This window comes from Lepidothrix coronata, unplaced genomic scaffold (assembly GCF_001604755.1).
Source record: "Lepidothrix coronata isolate B3197 unplaced genomic scaffold, Lepidothrix_coronata-1.0 Scaffold64, whole genome shotgun sequence".
In the NCBI taxonomy this organism is placed as follows: domain Eukaryota; kingdom Metazoa; phylum Chordata; class Aves; order Passeriformes; family Pipridae; genus Lepidothrix; species Lepidothrix coronata.
Window position 1 is genome coordinate 4115250 of NW_016690244.1, and position 23751 is coordinate 4139000.

The 23751-nt window shown below is 40.6% G+C and overlaps 1 long non-coding RNA gene across 4 annotated transcripts in view; it reads left to right on the forward strand.

The window, feature by feature from the left end:
• Positions 1 to 19954, forward strand: part of LOC108498793 — a 23750-nt gene extending 3796 nt beyond the window's left edge. Inside the window, exons 2-7 of one of the 4 annotated variants that reach the window (XR_001875305.1) lie at positions 4165 to 4317; positions 5538 to 5612; positions 10001 to 10055; positions 10339 to 10514; positions 18995 to 19115; positions 19772 to 19954. This is a non-coding gene — a long non-coding RNA (uncharacterized LOC108498793). The remainder of the gene's footprint in view (positions 1 to 4164; positions 4318 to 5537; positions 5613 to 10000; positions 10056 to 10338; positions 10515 to 18994; positions 19116 to 19771) is intronic. The other 3 variants (XR_001875308.1, XR_001875306.1, XR_001875307.1) reach the window with 3 other exon arrangements.
• The last annotated feature ends 3797 nt before the right edge of the window (positions 19955 to 23751 follow it).

Here is a 23751-nt window from a genome sequence, read left to right on the forward strand (position 1 = left end):
GAGAGTTTTATACATTCACATCTGTATCCTAAGGGAAATAGGTCCCATATTATCCCTCTCAGTGTGACCCACGAAGTATACATAAACTTGTTGTAGGAATCTCTTTAGATATATTTTAGTGTCAGTGAATCTCCAGCTAGTGACTGGTATTTCAATGCAGAAGACCCTGTTATCCAGTATCTTAGATTTTTATTTGCATTGAATAACTTTTTGTATGTATTGACTTTAATCCTATGGAGATTTATGCATATGCTTACACCGATGTATGAAAAACAGTTCTGCAACATGTTGTGATCAGTCTTCATGGAATAAAAAAAAATAAGCAGCTTTCAAGCTCAAGGTTTAGGTCGTAAAATTATTCTGGAAATGTGTGGTGATGCTTACAAGGATAAGGAAGTTTATCCTCGCTTTATAAAAATTCTGTTAAAGCCATCTACCTTTTGTTTGAAGTTTATGCTTTTTTGAAATTTCTATCACACTGCAGACAGTATGCTTGAATTTTTACACTAGAGGTACCCGTAGAGGAAAGTGATGTTCACAGGAAAGATAACTTGATCTTAAAAATAAGCTGACATTTTGACTGGCCTTATTGATTGACCATTTGGTACAGAAAAAAATACTTGGAAATAACATACTTCAAGAAATGGCAACTTCTGCTGTGCACTTCATTACCACATGCTACAAAATAGTACTTTAAGAGATATACTTCAGTCTAAGATTTTTCATAGGAAAGGGCATTCACCATAATAATTTCTAAGCTGTTCTACATTCACGGTTGTATTACTGTAACCACGGAGTACCTGTGTAAGTAACCAAATGCAGTACCAAATGCTATTCATATGAACTTGCCATTTTAGTACATGATCAGGCCAGTACTGTTACCAGTTCTCCCATAAACTCTATTAGTTTTGCTCATTGGTGGGGATTTTTGGTTATCAGCTTTGAATCAGTTATCCTACTGTGTAGTTTACTGACCTTTCATGCAGCTATAGCTCCCCCAATGCTATCTTTCTTTAGAATCTACTGTGCAGCTCATTTTTCTTATATACTCAAGGAACAACAGAAGACAAGTAGCTGCTTAGACTATGCCCATTTCTACATAACAGGCATTTGCACCAATTCATAAATGAAGTGACATCAATGCATGTTTATCTGGGTAAGGCGTGGGATGTGAGTCCAGGGCAGATGAGCTGACATATAAAGGTCACATCAAGCTCATTTTTCTGTTTCTGTGATTTCTAAGAAGAGGGGGTGGAGGATAAATCAGCATATCGGAAGTATGTTTACTCTCTTATTTTCAGATCTCGTGTATTGGTGCCCAGCAATGCCAGCTGAATGTGGATTCAGGAGTTGGGGGAGGACTATCGGTCACCTAAGCTCCCTTTACTTGGGCAGAGAGAAATAATGGTAGTCCTTCAAGCTATATTCCTGAACTACACTAATTTGCTTTGCAATGCAGGGTGTGACCGTGAAACCCCTCTGCAACTAGAGAGGCAGCTGGCTTTACAGAGAGCCTTATCTAGAGCAGTTTGTCATAGTTAATAAGGAAGGCACTTCAAGATGTGACATAGTTAAATCAGTTTTCAGAAACTGATTTCAAGCAAGCTCTTTTACAGGATACATCTTTCGTTATTGGTACTAATTGCTTGAATGCCAGATATCTAGAGGAAGAGGTGAGTAAATGGAAAACAGTGTTACAGAAAAAAAACAGTGAAATATGTAGGAATCAAAGCAGCTGGTAGAGCCATGTGACATTAGATTTGCCAAGTACAATTTGTATTCTCTCAGGTTCTGTATTATCTGCCAAATATTACCTTAACTTCTCAGAATCCAGAAGAAAAATAACCTTTGTCCTTATTTTTGCACAGTATTTGCTAATGTTTCATATTCTTACTAATTTTTAATTAATATTCTATAGCCTCCTACTTGCAGTCTACTACTGATAAGCCTAATAATGAGAAACAAAAACACCCTAGGTAGTTACTCATAGGAATATTAAGCACAGCTGCTTGGGCAGTCACACATTGCACTGACTTTGTGCAACAGAATTCAAAGGGGCAGTAACAACCTTAAAGTATAATAAAAGCAAGGCATACTAATGTATGCATCAGGGTAATACTTTAATAACTAATGCATAGTGAAGAATACAAAAGCACATAACTGAATTTTTTTGAAGGCCTAGATCACAGCTGCAACTAGACCAAGTCGGGAGGAATGTCAGAGAGCTCCTCTTTGCGTTCTCTGCCAGAAACATTTTCTGCCTCGGCTTCTGTGCATCACGCCTGGTGTAAACCAAGCACGAGGGTGGTGTAAAAGGCTCCATCTGTCGTGTTGGCTCAGATCCACTTGACAGAAGCCAGAACCCATAAGAGATGAGAAATCAGAATTGTGAACCCACTTCCTCCTCTCCCTAATTTGCCCTTCCCCAGTTTGTACTTCTCCAGGAGCAAGAGAGGCAGTGTCTTGTTCTAGTTGCTGCTTGCAAAATGAGGGGAGTGGGGATGCTTCATGCATCTTCCTCAGTCCTCCCATAACAGCACAGGGACCACTCACAATTTAGACTGAAGGAATTAAAATTCTTAAAGAAAGAAAATGTTTTCCAAAGAATGGTAGAAACCAGTCATTTCACCACTTCAGAAAGCCAACGTACACTTCCTGGCTGGTTGCTCTGCCTCAGGCTGGTTTCAGTTCAGTATTCAGAAAATGCCAGGCAAATAGTAAATCAAGTTCCAGTTAGAACAGTCCTTGCAAAAGGCTGGGGTAGCAAAACATTTCTAGATTATGCAATGTCTTTCTAGGCAGTAGGAATGCAAAGACTCAGTCTTGTCAGTAGGTTCTTGTTGAGATGTGAACTGTTAATTACAGGGCTAATCATCCCCATGGAGCGCCTATGCAGTGCTACCTTAGCACGGTAACAACTTATCAAGATAACTCAGAACCGCTTATATTCTTTGTTATTTTCTAAACAAAGCTTTTGCTCTGGACTTATGGTAGCTCCTCTTTAACTCAGTCATGATATGGTCACAAAATAGATAGGGCCCTTTTACAGCCATATTGATCCCAGTCAAGGACAGAATGGAGTTGTACACTTTCCACGTGGAGTTCAAATAGTAAACAAAAGACTTGTTTTGTAGGAAGCACATCCTGAGGCTGGAGAAACTTGGATTCATTCTGGGTGGCAATTCTTCCTGTCTTTGACAATACAGAGCAATTTGGTATTGCAAGTCCACACTGACATCTAGTGCTGAAAAAATTGCACTAGCCAATGAGGAAACAAAGAAGAAAAAGATGTTGGATTGGAATGAAAAATCTAAAAATATAGCAAATCATCCCTCCTGCTTTATGAAAATGACAGTCTGTGGGTCTGTCCAGTGGGCAGGAGGTGCTTGGCTCCATGAACTTGGGTGCTATGGGGACATCCCTTAGAGAAATGCACAGGGTACCAGGTCTGACACCCAGACAGCATAGCAAGCCCTGGCTGCCCCTGAAAACTGCTCTTGGGGACATGAGCAATCTAGAGCTGTGACTTATTTTAAGTTTGGTTTTTAGTCACTGCTATTGTAGGACTTGGTCTGGAGCTACATAACTAATAGACCACTGCTGCCAATGGCCTGGTAATCTTGATTTTACAAACAAAGACTTCACAAGGATGAAATGTTCTCACCTTCCAACCTGAGAAGAGAATTTCCAGGTACATTTGGAAGATTCCACACTCTAAGGTTTTTCTAGGGAAGGGGGTCATTTGTTTAACAGTAGCTTTTAGTCCTTGATATTCTCTTACTTCCAATTTTAATACAAAACATTCTCATCATTTTTACACACACACAAAAATTTGCACTTTATAATATTTTATTATGCCTTTAAGGGCAGGCAAAGATTGTAAAACAAAATATTTGTGATTTTTTAATCATAATTTCTATCTTCCATGGGAAAGTAAGAAGTAATCATAATGTACAGAATAATGAGTGTTTTTCAGTATCTTAGCTGCCAACACAGTTCCTCCCCTGTCACCAGGGAAATGGTTAGATTAAAACCATGTGCTCTGTGTGCTTCAGAATTGAAATATGCATGTTAGTGTTGTATAAATCATCAAAGGAGATGAGCAGAAGGACAGATCCAAAGCCACCAAGATCAATGGACTTTTTTTTTCCCGTTAAATCCCAGGAGCTTTGGATCAGGTCCCAGAGGATGTCAGAGCTCTGCCAGCCCTACTGAAAAACTGTAGTCCAAATGCTGGTGTGCTATTTGGCAAGCCACAACCATAAGGTTAAGCAGAGGTTGCTAGATGTATCCTCCATGGAGAGAATCCTGGTGTTGGTGAGTACAATTTCACAGCAGGACCCAGCACAGGGGATTTCTTGTCTCTCTGCGTGGAGGCAAAGCAAGTCTTACCCTACCAGTCATTGCTATGTGGGAGGGGATCCTCTTCCTCCAGAAACCCTACACTGTGCATTGAGGCACATGGGCAAGCTGTATCTCCCACCATTTTGTACTACCTGGGGAATAGCTCTTACCTCCTCACCTTTCACAGCACAGCAAGCAACAAATGGCAGGATTTAGCCCTTATTGCCTTGTGAGTGTGAAAGTCTCAGAAGAAAACATAGTTTTTTCCCGTCCATAGGAAAAAACCCTTCCTCCCCTTATAGTCAGAAAGCCCAAGTATTCAGATATAATTTCTTCCTTCAATTTTTGCAACTTTTAATTTTTCTGAGAAATAATTACATACAAGTAAGCATGTTGTCACATCTAGGCTGCATTCCGCCCCACCCAATCTCTTGTAATCAACAACAGTATGCAGATTTTAGAAATGTTTCAGACTTTTGTGTCTGGGTTGGACAGATTGGGATGTGCAGGAAGGATTGGCAGACCCAATTAGACAATAAGTAGCATAAGTAGCTGTCAAAAAGTAAGGCTAAAGTAGGAGAAAGCATGTGGCATCTCTCACTAGATAAGCTAGAATGATTGGCATATTCAGTCAGAAACACTCGTTTTCTGATTTAATGGGGGCTTAAGACAAATTGTCTCGCAGCTGAGACCATGCAAATCAATCATTAAAATGTCAGGTTAGAGTCTGATGCCAGTTTAAATTCCATTAATATCAGTGGAATTGCACCAAATTTATCTATCCAAATTTATAGGGTGCAAAATTTGACCCATAACAATGATTAGGAGCATGCAAAGCATGCAAAACTGTATCACATGTATAGAATTTCCTTGAAATAAAAAGCAATAGAATAGTGAAGCCAAGAATGTAGAATAGACTAGAGTAGAATAGAAAAATAAGGAAAAGGAACAGGAAAAGGAAAAGGAAATGGAAAAGGAGATGAAGGGGACAAAGGAAAGAGGAAATGAAAAGGGAAAGAAAATGAAACACTGAAAGAAATGCCATGAAAAGAATGCAGGAATTTAGGGAAATTCCCTGAAGACATTTAAAAACATGGGGGGGGAAGTTCTAAATGTATATTAATAGAATTGAATTAAATCACTTCAACACTGCTGTCGTCATATCATGTTCCTGTCCATCCTTTCCTGTTCAGCTTCCAAGAAGACCCAAAGGACATGCAATCTGGTGGTAGTGAATTATTCAAGAAGATGCCACTAACATTTTAAAGGTGACTAGTTTACAGAGCATATTTGATGCAGTGATTGAACATCCAGTACAAATATATTCAGCTGACATTAGTTCCTAAGCCTTTAGGAACAAGACTGTATGGAAATCAGTGTTTTTTTCATTATGGTACTAGGCAATAACAGATACATCCCCAGCTAACAGCACTGACTTGCTTTATGCAGAACGCTATTTATTGTAATAAAATTTTGAATATATTTTGGAGACCAGTGAGTTAGGTTGAATGGTAATAATTTAGCATTCCATACTTTAGATTAAATCTCGCACCTGATCTTTTGCCTTGTGCTTAGGAGTGTTGTTTAGTGAAGGGAAAACTCCTGTTCATACAAAACCAGCATGAGTCAGGGCTACTTTTCAACAAGGGTTGGGGGACCACAACCCAAATCAAAGGGCCCCTATTGACCCTTTTAGTGACTCAGTGACTCAGGATTTCAACAAATTCCCAGTTTGGGGTAAAGGAGGAGCTTTGGTAAAGCAGTAGACTGGTTTTACAAACAGTTGCTGCCCACAAGACAGGAGTGACAGGGTTTTGGCAATGTACAAACCCCTGCTGCAGCAGATCAAGCTGGGGTGGCTGACACAACTACCAACCTTGCCTGATTGTGCTGCCCTTATCTTAGAGGCTGGCATCCTTGCCTGGAGCTGACAGAAGGACACAGACAGCTTGATGTGTTCAAGTAAAGCAAAAAATATGTCAGTCAGGAACAGTGGCAGTTCCGAAGCAGCTGTGTGACCCTTCAACACCCTCCCGTGTGAGGCTAGAAGGGGTGAAAGAGCCCTGCTTTATTCCGTTGCCACATCCAAGTTAATATCCTGATACTTCAAAATTTGGCTATGAACAGCTTCTAATTCAAGCTGGCTGTCCTCAGCAACAAAGAAAAATGTAAATGCACACTGATGGTTATGCAGTGCGCTGTTTTAGACAATGATGGTGGAGGCAAAGAATGCTTTAGAAAATTCACAAATGCATAATAATAAAAGCCCTTGAACTGAAGAAGCTGATGAGCCTTTTTTACTCTTTTTTTAACTCCCTCGCTATATTTTGAATAATTCTTGCCTTTATCTGAAAATGGTTCTTTCCAGAATCCTTTCAGATTTCAGACTTCATTTAAAATCACATTTGATGATCTGATAGTTTGTTCTGTCTGACAATATTACAGTGCTGTTTTCATCAGCTGCAACCCACCTGATCTGATGTGCCTCAACTAATAGTGCTCAATCCAGGCCTTTGATTCAGGTCCCTATTTGCAGTGTAGACTGAAGGAGAAATTTTAATGCACTTCCATATTTATGAAGGGCATTTTGCAAAGAGAAGAGAAAAAGCCAAGCTGAATAAGGATGCTAAAAATTATTAAAAATATGTTGTAAAATCAAAAATTATTTACATGAAGAATATCTTCACAGTGGAAAAAACTGGAAAGAGGGTATATCTTCCATTGGAAGAAACAGGAAAGAGGGTACAATGCTTGGAGAGCAGCAGCATTGATTAGAAGAAAACTTGTCCTTGATTTTCATCTATCTGGCTTGATTATTTGGACAACTTATAAGTCACTTTGACTCTAGTTCATTCAGTTCCTCTCTTTCTACTCCCTACCTCTTTATCATTTTGTCAGGATAAAACACATTACAAATTGCAAGAAGCTCACACAGTAAGTAAAAGTATGTTAATAAGCACAGAAGGTGAATACTTTTTGTACTATATCCCTATGTAAGAAAAGCTTTGTAAATATAGAACTTTCAGGAAAGCCATGGTATCCAAGTTATGGAAATGCCAGTCACAAAAAAATTGCCACTAATGCTCGCATGCTAAGCAGAGCCATGAAGCACAGAACGTGCAATAAATATTTCTGAAAAAATACCTTGTAAGTTCATATACTGCAGGATATATCTGAAAAAACGAGTCGTAGAAATACTTCATCATGTAGAGATTGTAGTGGCCTGAGAAGCCACTTCTCAGTTCACCTGACAATTTATAGATATGACCTATACTGGAAGAAAATAAATAAATATTTTTTCCAATCAGCAGCTGATGTAAACCAAACATGTTTACTGTTAATGCTGCTGTCACAATTAATCACAAAGGCCCAGAAATCAGATTGTGCAGAACCTAATATTTTACATTAATATCACTGTGTGGTATGTATTAGGGCTTTCTCAGATAGGAAATTAATTCTTATTAAAATTTCTTGTGGGCGTTAAAACTGAAGTAATGAGACAAGAATGAGATGGGAGTCCAGAGGCAAATGGGGTGGAGAGGTTTATATAAAACAGCTCCTTAATAAACAGTAGAAGAAAGCTCATGAGAAAGGAGCAATATGCCAGATGGAAACAGCTTTGCCTGTTTCCTGAATAGAGTCTTTCACCCCATTTTAGAGAGGTAGGGTGAAACATTGTCAAGGCTGATCAGACCCACACACTCAGTAAAGAATTTGATCTGTCTCTATTACTGCTTGCTAACTGAACTGATTGCCAACTCAGACCACTGGTAGAAGTTTAATTATCATCCCTGTTTTCATTATAAGCTGCTGGTCCTTGGGGGTTTATCACTTCAGTTTTTAAGGCCTTTCTGTGAGTGGTTTGGTCACAGAGGTAACAGAACTAGATTGATTTAGAAACAGATTTATCCAGACTGCTGCTGAAATTGTGGTTAAACTAGCTTGACATACCTCTTCACCTCTTTCTGTAACACACATGCTAAAAATCCTGCCCTTATATTTACCAGAGTCAAACATAACTGGAACCATGTTAATAGTCTTTGCAGAAAAATCTCACTAAGATACCTCTTTGAGGGGTGTAGGGTTAATCTGGAATCTCTTCATGAGGCTACAGCCTGGCACATGGCCAATGTGCAGGTCAATTGGTCAATATTTGCAAGAAATCCTGAATTATATTCAAAATTTTGGTTCTCACAGAGCTCAGAAGATCCTTTCCCTGTCCTCCTCTTCCAGATCTGGAATGTGCCAGTCTCCCAGTTCTACTGGCTAATAAAGATCTGAAAGCATAGTTGTTACTGAGAGGCTTGCATGTCTTTCACATACCAGCAAATGCATATGCCTGAAAAGTGAGAACCTAGAAGGATATAAAGTAGATTTCTCTAGACAAGTATTGCCTTATGCTGGTTTTCAAAAAACATGGTGTTTTTTAAAATTTTTTTTCCTCCTCAAAAATCAAAGAGGTTATAGAAAGGGTGATTAGTTCCTCTTCTTCTCCACAGCAGACTGTGCTTTTGAAGTCCTTCCAGAGTACTTGTCATCACAGTGCATGTAACCTAACTGTTCAGGTCTTTAGAGGGCTACAATATATCATTCTGGAAGCTGTAATTATATGGTTACAAATCCAGTATGTTGTGTGGCTGTTTGTGTAGGTAAATTTTGTATAATGCTTCCCAGAAAATGTTTTGATAGTGGGAAGAAAGAATTTGGAATTGACAAACCAGGTTTTCCTAGGCCAAATTGTTCAGGTTTATCCCCTCAGGATCCATCTCCACAGTAGGTTTGATTCAAGTGAGCAGCCGACCTAGCCAGAGCATGTGCAGCCACAGCTGCATTCGAGTGCCATCACCCACTCAAATGGAGGAGGAGGAGAGGAGGACAGGCAAAGAGAGGTGGAAGAACTGTACAAGCAATTTGGTTATCATTTCTGTTTGGTGTCAGAACTGCTGTGGTTATATCCCAAAGGTCTCAGCATTATACTAACCCAAGATACTCTGTCATTTGTTTCAAATGAACCACAGGCCATAACTAGAAACCCCCCATTTTAAATGGTTTTCCTGCAAAATGTCCCTCCTCAAGTTGCCAGTGTGACTGTTGACAGCAGAAGGATTTTGGGTTATGACCCAGCCTAGTGCAGTGTAAAGGAAACACGCGGATGAACTGGTCTGTACTTGTGGACACATTTGGGTGTAGCAACCCAGCTAGTGCCCCGAGTGACTCCTCAGGGATGGCTGGCCTTTGAGCCAGATGTTGCCATTTAACGGACATCTCTCGATAGCCAAAGCCAGGATAACAGACAAATGGGGGATCAACTCCAGTTGCCTATCCTCATTTGTCTTCTTGTCACGGCTCTCTGGCTTGCTGATACGTTACCCTGCTGATTTGCCCACCATGCCTCAGGCAATGCCCCCGTCTCAGGAGACATCTATAAACCATTTGTGGATCCAAAGAGAATCCGTTTTAGCATATAGGGATATGCGTTATCCAGCCTACCCAGGATGAATTTTAACTGGTGCATAAGCGCTGTGTAATCATTGTTTTGTATGCTATTTACGCATGTTTTATAAAGATACCGCCCTCTGCATAGCTGGGGTGTCCCTCCATTTGTATGGTAATGATCAGTATTTAGGGGGCCTTTTCTGCTCTGCTTCTTACCCAGCCCCGGTCCCTCTGATAGCTGAGCAAGACCCACAACAGGAGATCCGCTAATGAAGGTAGGCGAGATGAGGACAAAGAGCCCAGACATACCTATTCAAGGAGAAATCTGCATCTGAAAGTGCCTGCTGGAAATGGGCGAGATGCCAAACAGCAGGGAGAAGGGGGACGCTCTGGAATATAAAGAAGGGCATACTATTATGTTTTCCTGTCTTTAAGTCACTGGTTATTTGTACCAAAAAAAAAAAAAAAAAGGAAATAAACAAGGGGAACCGTTTGATTTGGCAGCAGCACATTTTATATCCATATCCCAGCAAATGCAACACCCCTTCTCTCCCACAGACCTACCTGCTGCTGTCACTCTTCTTCTAATATTGCAAGCATTCTCCTGTTCCACCTCTCCACAACCATTCTCCGGTTCCATCTCTCCGTAACAGAGCCTCTACCAACAGCTGATAAATGTGCTGGATTTGCAGTTGCCCCAGGATGCAGCAGTCAAGGCTGTGCTATCTGAGCAGGTAGGTGACTTAAGCTCTCATTTTCAGGAATCACTGCCTTTTGGGGAGCGTAGGTTACGCAGCTGAACACATGATGCCTACACTTCAGGTCACAGCAATCACCATTGCTCAAGAGCCCTTGCTGTTACAGTTGAAAGGGGTTTTGTTTTACTGTTTCTGAGCATGCTGCCATGCTGCTTTTCCAGTTCTGCTTCCAGCCATTCCTATGGTGCCTAGGTCTTTCCCATTATAATTTCTGCATGTCCTGCTGCCTCCAAGAGACCCCGGCAGCCTTTAGGTCCCAATGTTTAATAGTATCCCCTGCTGAACACAGGTCCAAACACGCAACTCGTGCCAAAAGAGAAAGTGGGAATCATCTCAGCAGCAGACTATGGCAGCAGAAAGTTGATCAGTACTCACATTCACAGGGGACAAGCTGCAGCAGCAGCCTGGATGACAGGTAGAAATGACATGCCCAGCCAGAATCAGTGGATACAGTAATGCTGGAGAAGAAGCCTGTGATCTCCCTCCCCTACTTCTCTTATGGCAGCTAGGCTGGTTAATAGCCAGCAACCCTCTTCAGGAAAAAGAAAAAAAAAATATTATGTGTAGGCCCAGAGTGAAAGAGTTCAACTGGAAAAGACCATCTTCCCCCAGCAACCCATTATGCTTAGCTCTAAACCCAAAGTTCAGCATGGTGGCAGGAAAGCAAATTTGATAACAGCATGTAAATCATGTGCCAGTGGACCTGGGCTGAGAACCTGCTATCTAAATCTCAGCTTCCCCTGTGCCAGAAGCATCCCAGCTGAGACTCATCCAGGATTAATCTGCAAAGACTAAGAAAGAGAAGGAGCAATGATTGACATGGTAATACAGCATCTCCCATGCAAAAATGCCCTCAACCGCCTCCAGCATTTTCATAACCAAATACACACCTTGTTTTGCACTATAAAGAGTATGGGAATGAAATGTGATAATGAGACATAAAGAGATGCATGTATGAGACAAGCTGTGGACAGGCAGTGAACATAAAAAGAGACATGTACGTGTGCACATATGGGAGAAGTGGCAGATAGGCACTTTCTTATAATCTAGCAACAATAATCATGACAATAACTAAGTTCTGTTATAATTTTCCACCCTCCACGCACCTTTGCATCTCTGGAGAAAAGAAGCAAATGACCAAGTTTTCTATTCAGATTCTTGTAACTAGGCTCCAGTGGTCCCTGTCAAAAATACCCTGTCAAATATCCACTTAAATCATCAGGGAAGTTTGCTTCAGCTGTCTTCCTGCCACTTGTATTCTGTATTTTTTTCTTTATTAACAAGGAGGATGCTTCATGGAAAACCTACAAGAATGCATTTTACAGAGACTATTGGAAAATATCAGTTCAGAATTCACTTTCCACAATCTGTGACACATCCAGTGCTAAAAGCTGCTTTCACTTCATCAGGAATCAGAACCAGTGCCAGACCTGCCTCTGTTTCTTACACTTGCAAAATTAATACCAGTAGGCTTCAGCTCAGAGAGGACTTGAAGAGATTGTCTGGCAAATATTTTCAAATGCTAAATAATAGGGGGGAAATAATACCGTCTGGACAGTGCAGCAGCAGAAAAAGAGGCAATATTTGTTCACTAAATTCTCTTCTAATTATTGACATACTGCAACTAATCAGCATTAGAAGCAAAAAGAAGCTGTAATCTATGAATGTCCTCCTCTTTTTGGACTGTTCCCAGTACTAATTGCAGCAGAGGAGGATTCTGGACTGAAATCCTCTGGCTTTTCACTTAGAGGAACTCAAAGGCTGCACAAAACGTTACAGGTTTTCTGACTTTCTTGCAGCAACACTTTTGCCCTGCCATTTTGTGAGGCTATGGATCCACAGCAACAACCTTTTATCTGAAAGCTTGTTGTAAACTGAACCAACAGTAGCAGATGCAGAAACAGATTTCCCTTGGGAAATAAAATCAAGTCAGTCTGACAGCCATAGTGGCAAGTACTAGCAATGTTCATTGCCCTTGTAAATCTTGGGGATAAACACCCCTAAAATGTCAATGACTGATGGTGGAGATTGAGTAGAGTGTAGGTGTTGTAATACACAGTATACATTCCTGTGCTCTCTCTCAGCCAAAATGGGAATGAATGATCATTCGTATTGGGCAGGGTGTAATTGCCTACGCTGTGTCATGGAGCTCATGGGCAGGCAGTGCTGGGGTGGGTGAAGATGCTTCTACATGAACATGTCATGATAATCAGTCTTCATTGATTCTTTTACTCCCTTATATTTGTTGCTGTCCAGGTGAATGCTTCCTCTTATCTAAGTAGAAATTGTTTATGCATAGTGCAGTGCCAAGATCTGTGTAAACATTAAAATATGGATATGATTCGCTCTTGATGATGGAAGCAAACCCATAGCATAAGAGAAAGAAATTGTTCTATCTCTCTCCACCATGCCATGGACATCTCTATAACAGGCTTGGGGGATTTCTAGTCTGGCTTTGCTCCCTGTTCTAGAGAAACATTTACTTTGCTCCCCATGCTGCAGTCTTGCAGGAGAAGTTGTGCTGGCTGCACACCCCCTTTGGGCTGGGACATGTGCCTGCCTTGTGACACTAAAGTCACCCTCTAGGCAATTTTTTCCTCTCAACCATCCTTCCAGAAACCATCTTTTTGCCCTTTTTGCCTTAGGGGGCAAGGAAATTGCTGGTGGGACATCAACAAAGAGAAGAATTTTACTGGCGAAACCAGCAACCTGCTTTTCATTGTTACTTTTTATTCCTGCCTGGATCATCTTGCAGTTGTTTCTATGACAACAGAAAAATTATTTCTTAACATAAATCAAATTTGTCAGACTTATACTTGTGCATACCACTTGCTGAAGGCTGGGAAAGCAATTCTGAGACCAAAAAGCAGACCAACTGACCCACTCTGAAAATGGAGCTATCAAGGATCTAAAACAGAAAAGATTCCTTGTTTTCCTAGGTAAATTTGTTCTGAGTATTGAATTGTTTTTCTTTTATATTTTGAGAAAGAAAAGCATGAGAAAAGGGTATATCATGAATTAATACACTTATGTTTTAAAGTACTTTGGGACAAATCCACTGTGTTTCTAAGAAAAGAAGCATGAATATTCAGCACATAAACAGCATAGGAAAAGGAGGAAAATAGAAGATTCATAGGAGCTCCTCTTTGGGAAATGTAAAGTTCTAGGCAGTGGGTTACTCTTGCTAATCTAAAATTGGCGGTTAAGAGGCTATTTTAGTTAAGATGTCTCTGACCAAAGGGCCATCCTATTCATCCTGTGGAAGAGAACAAACTCCACCCCTGGGTATGGAGACTGGGCTACAATATGAGCATAGGTGAGCGTTCTGTCCACAGTACAACTCCTATTTGTCTCAAAGAGAAAGTTTCAAAGAATGAACAAAGGCAAAGCCTCATCTTTTGCTACCGAAGGTAATGTACTGTTTATTATCCTTTCACTCTGTTAGTGTTTGATTCAGCAGAACTCAGTAGGAGTGATTCTTCTTCTCTTCCTTCCCATCTTCCTTTCTCTGTTTCTGCTCTACTTCCTTCTTGGCATCTCTCCTTTCTTCATCCTGCTCCTTCCAGCAATTCCAAACCCAGCCTCAACTGCATTTTGGCTTCATTTCTATTCCTCTCCATCTGCTAAAATGCATTCATGTATTATGTATGAAATGTTGACATTTATAATGTTGTCAATAAGGTTTTGAGTCAAAGCCTGAATAGAAACAAGCAATTTGGGCAGCATTTATGTCTCATCAGTATAGTTTCAGACTATTTTTGGACTGAAGAAAGGAAACACTGCACAGTTTGGTCCTACTAGGGAGATTTCCTGAAAAAACATGATGGATAAGAGCATTTTTTTTACTTTAATTGAAGATTAAATGCCAAAGAGTATGGTGGTTCCATGTGGTTAACTCATGAAGCAAGGTGACCCAAGTGTTTCAAGAATACTGTATCAAAGCAAACATACATCAATGCAGTAAAGTGAACATGTAAGTCTTTTGAAATATCCACATACACACATAGGCATGACTGGGAGTGGGATTTTGTTCTTAAAGCTGTAATTCTGCAGCAGTTTAGTATGGCATCTAAGTGAAGATGACTTCCACTTTTCCTTGGATGCTCTCTCCATTCTTCTTTTCACTGATATTTGTGCTATCAGGGATAAACACAAATATCAGGGATACAGGGAACCAGTTAAGGGAGACAAACTAGCAGCTCATTTCATGAGGGGGACAGAGGGGAAAGAAGCATTTCCTTCCAATTTAGCTCCCCAAACCAACTCACTGAAGGATTAGGTATGTTTTTGCCAGTGTGAAGGAGAGACGAAAAATCCAGTCAGCAGTGTAATGAGGCAGAGGGGCAAGTAGTCAAGGGGTAACAACAACCTTGGTCAGGTAGACTCTGACAACTCCAGCTTCAAGTGGGGATTTTGAAAATCTCAGGCATGACTTTGCTGTATCCATAAAAAAACCAGAGCTCTGTCAAACTTGCTTCAGAAGTATTCTGGCATTTAGGGATGCTTAAATTTACAACCCTGTTTTCCATTTCTTGTCTTTGATGTATTGATTGCTACTCTTCTTCCAAGATGTTTGCTGTGCATCATACTTTGATTTTAGGAAAGGTCTCAGGCATATATTGACAGCTCTGGATATCTGGATAAGACAAATTTCTCCTGCTGAACAAATTTATTTAATTTATGTTTATGGTTTGCCCATATCTGACTGTTTGGATTTGAACTGTATATACAGAATAATTTGACTACCAGTTCCATAGGTCTTTCAGTTACAAGGCACTACATTTAGTTGGAGGCAAAAATATTAAATAGAATCAGCTACAGGAAAAGTCATTCCTTATTTTTCCCAAAAGGAGATTTTTTTTTTCTATTTCACCCAATACAAGGTTCAGCACTTGGAAGAGAGGGAACAAAAAATAATAGAAATCCTTAGGCATGATTTTTCTCTTGATAAAAAACAATTGAAATGAGCTGTAATTTGGCTTCTTCATTAACGTGAAAGTAAAAAATAGACAAGGTAGACTAACAAGTACATGACTGAGTCTAGAAGGAAACAGAGGTGAAAAGAGGTTAGAAATGAGAAGAAAAGAAACAGTGGTTTGTTGAATGCTTGAGGTAATCAAAGCCCTGCATGAATGCCCAGCTAGGTGAACTTTGTCCTCTTTACTCTTTGATCTTGGTCTGCAAATGATTCATGGCATTTAGTGACCCGCTACACCAGCTTGCCAGTAAGTTATTAGGGAATCATAGCTCCTCTTTTTTACATCACATCCTTGTTTTCACTTTATTCCCTGAATCTCTCAGTGATATATGTACGAGTGTGAAGGAAATATCAATGACATGGAGAAGAGCTCTCTCTCTCTGTATGGCACCTCTGCCACCCCTGCCTTTGTGCTTAAATGCTTTCTCTTGTGTTTGGTTCTTGCTGGTCCTGATATTTTGCAATATATATAATTTTCTCTAACTGTGTTCTCTAATCGTTTTACACAGACTGAATCAAAGGACACCCTCCAGGGGAGAAAGAACTCATCTTAAGATCAAAAGTTATGCTTTATTTGCTGTTGGAGGTCACCTAATCTGAACATGGCATTCATAACCTATTTTCAAATTGCTGTTTAGTCACTCTAAGTGGTTTAACTCATACATAATGTCCTAAAAAAGCCCTGATCTTGGAACACTCTGAGGACCACCCAAGAACTGCTGAACATTTCCCATTCCCATGACAACTGAAGGCTCAAAGTAACCTCCTGTGCTGTGCCTTAACTCTTCTGGCCAGAGCAGGACTGAAAGGCTTCACCCTGATGCATCTGCTCCCCACATTTCTTGTTTGTAACCGTCAGCTGATAGATACCAACTAGACCAATGCATTTCTTCAGGTGTGTCTCAAAGAGAGAAGAGGTCAGCAGTACACTTTTTTTTTTGTACATTGAACAACCTCTTGTAGCTATCCAGTGAAAGGAAATTAAATGTGGGAATCTTTGTAGGAAAATTCCAAATCCCATCACTCAGTAGATAAGCACAAGCCTTCATGAAAGAACCTACATGTGAGTCACAGGAAGGAGTGTATTATTTAGTTCCCCTTTTTTATTTATAGTCACTGAGACCTGTTAAAGCTGTGAAGCTGCACAAATGTTTGCCAAACTGGACCTGTATTCTTTTAACTCATAGTGTACCTGGAAACATAATACAACATCATAATAGATTCTTGAGGGTATTCTCAGGGGGAAAAGGTGATGTTGTGAAGTGATTTCAAAAGGAATCAGAAGAAGTGTTCAGTCATAAAGCTAATATTTGGCAAGGGAAAAGTGGAAGTCACTTTTTAGTTGTCACTAAGACAACACAAAATATGTCTTCAGACGATAGCGAATGGAGAAGGATGCAAGAAGGCTGTGCCAGATGGCAGAACCAACAAATGAAAAAATAAACTGTACCACTCACAGGAATTTTACATGGCAACATATAGTTTAGTGAGCTTTATTCTCATCTGTGTAGACTAGGAATAGGGAATAACCCTATTAAAGTCAATGAAGTCAGCAAGTCCAGCTGAAGACATGGAGAAAGATGTGCCTTTATCAAGCCTTTTTGTTTAAGCCACACTTTGGTGCTTTTTATGCTGTTTGTTTTCCCCTTGTAACACACTAAGGGCCAAATTACAAGGTTGTCTAACACCCAACCCTGTCAGCATCATTGCTCCACTTTCAGAAACAACACATGGAGAACACAGCAACACACAGCAAACAACACTCTGTGGATCAAAGCAAGATGACCATGCTGGGCAATAGTAACAAATAGTAGACAAATAGGAACAGACTCATCATCATCATCATCATGGCTGGGCTTCGCAAATGAAGATTTGGGAAGGGCACTACCCGCGTTTGTTACAAGCGCGCTGGTGGCTAAAAAGGCCAATACGAGAGAGGCACATCTGGTTTCAACAGGCACAGCAGAAAGACTCCTTAGGAGATATATTCTGCAAGGCACGATTCTTTCTGTGTTGTCTTTTCTCCTCGAGAGTGATCCTGCGTGCGTTCTCAAAGGCATCAGCAACCTTAAAGATAGTGTGTCTCCAGACCTCCCGGTTGGAGGTCAGAGTAGACCAGTTATGGTGATCAACATGGCCAAGGCTGAGATGTTGTTTCAGGGAGTCCTTGTATCTTCTCTTCCGGGCTCCTCTCTTGCGGCAGCCGGTGGCAAGTTCACCATAAAGCAAGATCTTAGGGAGGCGGTGATCTTTCATCCTTGAGATGTGCCCTGCCCAGCGCAGCTGTGTTCTCAGTAACATGGCCTCAATACTTGTGACTGCTGCTTGTTCTAGAACAGATGTATTGGTCACATAATCTGACCAGTGGATGTTTAGAATTGTACAGAGACAGCATTGATGGAAGCATTCTAGGAGACGCAGGTGGTGGCGGTAGATGACCCATGATTCAGATCCATATAAGAGAGTAAACAACACTATGGCTCTGTAAACACTGATCTTTGTACTTTTCTTCAGGTGTTTATTTTGCTAAGCTCTTTTATGAAGCTTTCCAAAGGCACTGTATGCCTTTGCTAACCTGTTGTCTATCTCTCCATCAATCTTACCATCTGAGGAGATGAGGCTGCCTGGGTAATTAAACTGCTGGACAGATTTGAGCTCTGATTCGCCAATGGTGATATGGGGATGGTGGAAGTCTTCCTGAGGTGCCAGTTGATAGAGAACCTCTGTCTTCTTTAAGCTGACTTTGAGCCCAAAGAGCAGACTACAGCCTCAAAAACAGCCGTTTGAGCTTGCCTGCTCTCACCAGTGTGCAGCCCAGGACTGGCAGAGCCAGAGGTGCTTGGGCAGTCATCACTCCTAGAGAGATGTTACGCCTCATCTCCTCTGCATGCCAGCTGCTTCTGCTCCTTCATTGTTTCCAGAGGAGGCAGGAACAAGCAATTACAAATCTGCGCACATACTGGCCAATCTGTTGTCCCATTACATCCCTAGATCTGCCCTCACTATGTTTAATGCAGTAGTGAAGTCAAACAGAGTGTTCAGCATTCAAAGGACGTGAGCAATTTTAAAGGAAAAGTGAACCCTTTGACAAAAAAGAACTTTGAAGGAACTAAAAATTGTATTTATAGCATGTAGAATACATTCTTGTGATGAAATGACTGAATCATATACAGCAGACAGCTTCCATAACACCAGCAGTGCTAAGCACAAAGCCATTTGAACAGAAACATGGGGCTCCTGGGAGGTTTTGCATGTTTTGCTTATATTTTCCTTTGGCAGCATGAATGCCAGAGAAGAAAACCACCTGATTTGTTTTTTCCTCCAACTTATTTTCCCAGACATCTGCAAGTCAGCATCCACCATAGGCAAAATTATGTAGCGATGACCAAATATGTCAGACTTACAGGTAAAATGGATACAGTGGCTCAGAAAGTTCACTGTTCTCAAAGTGAGTCATGCCTGTTATTTACTCCCTCAGGTTGCAAGTAGTGTTTATTGAGGTCTTCTCTCTATCTTTTACCATCATCAACTGCCCTTTGCCTTGTGGACAACACCGAACAAATATGACCCTGTCATAAGAGGAAGAGCCTAGAAGAAAGGTAAGGGTTGACGTAAATACAGCACCAACCAGCCCATGTATTCATCAACTGATCTCAGGAAAGCCTCCTGAGATGTTTATCAAGTTAAATGCTCAGTTCCTTTCTTCCTTTTCCCATTTTTCCTGCTGTCTTTGGATTTGTTACCTATTCAGAATAGTTATTTGTTCTTGTCTTGGTAAATAGGAGTCCTTTGGAACCACGTGCTGGCTCTTCTGGGTGACTTTTCCAGAACAGTTCCATTCCTGAGCACTACAGTTCAGTAGCAAAGCATTATGAATTGAAGCTTAATGAGTCCATTACTCATCTCCTCTCTAAATACAATATGTCCTGATTTCTGAGCAACGTGGACAGTTGCAGAGTTTTTTTGGCATGGTGAGGATTCTCTTAGGTCATCCTCACTATGGTTATAACCATAAGAGAACAATTGTTAAGGACCTGTTAGTTTTCCAACATTTTCCTGCAACCCCCTCAGTAGCCACCAAGAGCATCTCTTTTCCAATGAAAAGTCACTTGCTGCTGTCAGTAGGGCATCAATGAGTTGTTTCTCTGACTCAGCAGCGAAAAGACACAGAGGGACAACCTATAAAGCCAATTAAGGTATTTTTTTCAGTACTCTTTTGTGCAGCATAAATGTATATCCTATATGTGCTCTCCAGGTTGGCTCTACCAGTTTGTGTTCGTACTGGAATGGCTGAAGCAGTATAGCTTATGAGTACAAGCTGTTGTTAACCACTGAGAGACTACGGAAAAGCCTCTGCTGGCAAGTTGTAGTCTGAACCTCCCTCTACCTGCCTGTGCCTGCTGCACCAGAGGAAACCTCGAGACAAGGATGGAAGACAAGTGGGTTTCAATAAATCACTTTCCTGTCAGTGTGGAGGTCCATTTTCAGAGCATGTAGAGAAGAAAAGGTTTGAGTAGGCTGCTCAGCCCTCCTTCCTCACTCCGGAGATACCTGGGGAGCTTATCAATACTGGAAAGTTTGAGAAGAACCTGAGTTTCTTGTCGTTCAGGTGATTTTGAAAGGCTCTGGGCAAGGAGGTCTGTTTTGCAATGTACTCTCTTTTCCCTTCATTGTGCATTCATTCATTCATTCCAGTGTTACAGACTGGAATTAAAAGTCTTAGAAGGGTAAACTTCTGAACAAAAATCAGTCCTGAAACTAAGAAGAAAAGGTTGGCACCCTCCACTTAACCTTATCTGGTGTAGATAGCCTCTGTTTATAGTCACTGGTCATTGATAGGTATCTCCCAAAAGCTATTCAGCCCACCCAGCTTACACTCCTGTTTTAGGATGCCAGTGGTGGTCAGTCTCCACTGATTATAAAGATAAGCTCTGTGCCAAGGTTTGCTTAGATGCTTGATTTCTAGGAGAGTAAATTTGGGTAAAATTAATGCTCTCCTACATGATAAGATTTTGTTAGGACTTTGGGCATGATCACCACAGACTACACCGAGCTTGGCCACTGTAACCCCTCATTTGGTATTGCAACTTCTGCTCCTTAGGCACTGCCTTTCTTCACTGACACTGTAAGAAGCCAAAGACTGGCCATTCTAGATCACAGAAGTCAAAATCTGTCTTTCCTTTCTTCCCTTCAAATACCAGGGCTGTCAAACCTTATGTTTGAGATAGCATTTAAACTGCAAAATAGCTTTCATTTTTTATTTATACATACATTTCTTTGCCTCTCCTCAAGCTGCCTGAATGTCACATTTTGGCAACCAAGGCGCAAAAGAACCATGTGGGACTGAGACTGAAAGAGGCCTCTGTGCCACAAGAGAAGTCATGAGTGCCTTGGGGACAAGGCAATCTCCTTGGAGGTAATGAAGAGATTTGATGAACGAGGGTTGTTAATTCTGCTGGAACACAGTAATGTAGGGGTTGGTGTTATCAACACTTGGAGCCAGATTTGCAATGTATATTTAGTTGCAAGACACCCAGGCTTCATTTGCCATTAAGAGGGACACTGTCCATGCCTATATTATTTGTGAATTTGATTCTTATGGCCTAATTTTCAGAGGCAGCTCTCTCCTCCAGCCCCAGTGACTATAACTGCACTTTGGGGGATTTACTTCCTGTGAATTCTTAACTAATGTGAATTGCCCTACTGATTACACAAGGGGGAAATACTACTGCTGTATATAAGAGCTACAGTATTGGACTCTGGAAGGTTAAGATTCTCCTGGCTATGATCAGCTTCCCTGTTTGATCAGCCTCCAATAAACTGAAGACAAGCGAAGCATCAGCGTACAGTACACAATTATATTTCTGGCACATCACATCTTGCTGTGTTATCTCTTCTTAAATCAGAACCTGTTTTCACTCTTATAATTTAATAGACCATCATATGAAACCTTGAATAGGAGGCGTTTCTTTTAAATTTGACTGAAAATAGCTGCCCTTCCACAGTGAGCTCATGTCTTTTTGTTTTGTTTTATGGTCAGTTTACTTCCCCTTCACACATACACATATTCATTAATTTATTTTGTGCTTTATTTTAATAGTTTCCTGATATGAGTTCTCAGAAAAAGAGTTAGCTGTTATGCAAATGGACATTTTGCAGACATAGGACCTATTCTTGAACATACTCAAACATAGTCAAGTATATGTGCTTATACTGTTCATTTGAAAACCAGTAGTTTTAATGGCTGATGAGGAAGAGTTTAATTTACGTTTAAATTAATTTTTTTCACCTCTGGGTTTTGTTAATCTCTGTGATGGTAAATTTGCAAAATAAGTTGTATAAATTTGTTGACTGGATATAACAGAAAGCCCCCTTCTAAGTAAAAACTAGGCCCTGTTCCTACTGAGTCAGGTACCTGGAGTGAGGTTGTGGGAAAAGCTATACTCTTTATTTTTTCAGCCCTCTAAGGCAAGAGGGCTTCAAGGCTGTCCTACATTATCTTCTGCTTCCCAAGTATTTCTGTTAGCTGTGGGAAATGGACATCTGCTGGGAACTGTCTGTACAATTCCTGGTCAGCTGTCTGACCTTTTCAGTCTCCACTTATGTCTTAAATCCCTTTTCTGTGTACAGTGCAATCAGGTTTCTTGTCCCAACATGGATTGTCCATTTTTATGAATACACATTGCAGCAGGAAACGTGGACATTCTGGTAGGCAAATGTTCTTGATAAAGTGCAGGTGGTATATTGAAGAGAGCTGTATCTCTGGGACAAAATTTTTCTGCATTATCTGTCAAAAAACAAGTTGCTTAGGGAGGGTAAGAAGGGAATTCACATTCCCAGAGTTCAGTTAAACTAAAAAGCCCTGCTCTTAGCCTGACATTGGTTTCTGGGTCTGAGTACCACCATGGTCCATGTTTGTTCAGAGAGGCTGTGACTGATCACCAACAATGATGCAACTGATTCCTTTGCAGACCTGAAGAGACTTGCAAGGGGATTAACACTAGAGAACAGAAAATGCTCTTGACACAAAAGACCTCATTAGAATAGATTTATTTATAGAAAGAAGACAAATTTGAAGATGTCAGTTATATTCCATAGAAAACCTCTTTGTGATACAATGCTTCAAGAGCAGAATACATGTAACATATTTACTCTGTAAAGGTTATTCAGGACCAATGCATTAAATGTGGTGGTGAAAATTAATCAGGAGATTTGGAAAAAAACCCATACCCTCAAGTAGGAGCCAAGTTAGGTTTCAGGTATGTTCGAAGCTGCGTCTGTTGCTTCAAAAAGCTATAACATTGGTTAAAGGGATTCTGAGCTTGTTTGCAGGAGGATACAGTTTCAACGGACTTGCAGAAGTCTGAAATGTTAGAGTGGCATTAAGACAACTTGATTACACCTCACTAGGCCAATGTGACTTTTCACAAAGCATTTGTTACAATGTCCAGAAGTCTGCTGAACAACCAATTCAATTATTTCCTCCCTCTACTAGGCCACTGTAACTGGGAAAAAAAAAAAAAGAAGAAGAAGAAGAAGAAGAAGAAGAAGAAAATTAAATCACAGTGTTTTGTGCAGTTTAGCAGGATAACCAAAAAGACATCCAGCAAGTGGCAGAGGTTCAACCATAGAGTCCTTTGTCTCCTAATCAAAGGGAAAATAATGGGAGGGCATATCCCTGTTGCACAGTAACTTGTTTTTGTACTTTGTGCTTGAAGCAAGAGACCTGATCTTGATCTTCAGGGCAAACCTGATGTCCAAAGAGACCTATACAGAAGGTATAAGCACTAAGCACTTAAAAAAATCTAAATCCTGCAAGACAATTAAGATCATGTTTGATTTCACAGCATGGTGATAGAGCTAATCTGTCAGCACCACAATTAGCAACATGTAAGTGCCAACCCAAATGTCTGTTTCAACTCTGCTAAACAATACCTGTCCATGGGAAGGAGGTGAGAGTATTCCAACTGACTCAACAGCTTGAAGCTCCCTTGGTGTCAGCAGGGACTTCAGAAGGTGGTGAAGTCCTGGTTCCATGGAAATGCTGTTAAGATTGAGAGCATGGCTCTCCTTTAAAAGAAGACCCTATGAAACTTTACAGAAGATCTGTATTTCATAGAAACATTCCATGTAACATTATAAAAATAGTACAGAGTATCATGACTGAGCACCAGAATTGTCAGTGTTATAACCTTAGGTCTGCCCCTTGGTCCATACCAGTCTGGCAAGGCATGC